Source organism: Carlito syrichta, unplaced genomic scaffold (genome assembly GCF_000164805.1).
Source record: "Carlito syrichta isolate Samal-C Ts95f unplaced genomic scaffold, Tarsius_syrichta-2.0.1 Scaffold333723, whole genome shotgun sequence".
NCBI lineage: Eukaryota > Metazoa > Chordata > Mammalia > Primates > Tarsiidae > Carlito > Carlito syrichta.
Genome location: NW_007277819.1, coordinates 1 through 788, shown reverse-complemented (window position 1 = coordinate 788; position 788 = coordinate 1). Strand labels below are relative to the sequence as shown.

The 788-nt window shown below is 35.9% G+C and overlaps 1 pseudogene; it reads left to right on the top strand.

Moving 5' to 3' along the window:
- The first annotated feature begins 4 nt into the window (after positions 1–4).
- LOC103277445 lies at positions 5–780 on the top strand (annotated as a pseudogene).
- The last annotated feature ends 8 nt before the right edge of the window (positions 781–788 follow it).

Sequence of the window (788 nt, the reverse complement as noted above, 5' to 3'; positions counted from 1 at the left end):
GCTTTTACGAGAAGCTGAAGTATGGAAAGAACAAGTGAATGAACTTAAACAGAAAATAACATCTGAAGACTCTAAAGTACACACAGAACAAGATCTCAAGGATAAAGAAAATCACATCAAGTCTCAGACTGAACGCTTGCTAAAGACGAAAGATTGGGCCGCTGTGCTTGAAGAAGACATAACAGATGACGATAACCTGGAATTATAAACATTGAAGAGTGAATCATAAAATGGTGCTCACTTAGATAAACAGCGAAAAGGAGCTTTGAAGAAACTGATTCATGCTGCTAAGTTAAATTCTTCTTTAAAAACTCTAGAAGGAGAAAGATACCAAATTTACACTCAGTTGTCTGAAGTAAATAAAACAAAGGAAGATTTTGCGGAGCCTATTAAAAATCTCCAGACTGAACAAGGATCTTTACAGTCAGAAAACACACAGTTTGAAAGTGAGAATCAGAAGCTTCAACAGAAACTTAAAGTAATGACTGAACTGTATCAAGAAAGTGAAATGAAGCTACACAGGAAATTAACAGTAGAGGAAAATTACCTGTTAGAGAAAGAGGAGAAACTTTCCAAAGTAGATGAAAACATCAACTATGCTGCTGAAGAGCTGGAGACCTATACAAAGCGAGTCAAAGATCTTGAAGAACAATTGGAGAAAAGCATTCATTCTTATCAAGGGCAGATTATGTCCCATGAGAAAAAGCACAGGATAATTGGGTTGGCAGCTCAAACCACTGAAAAAATTCTCAATGATTAAAGGAAAAAAATCCTCACACCAGACAAAA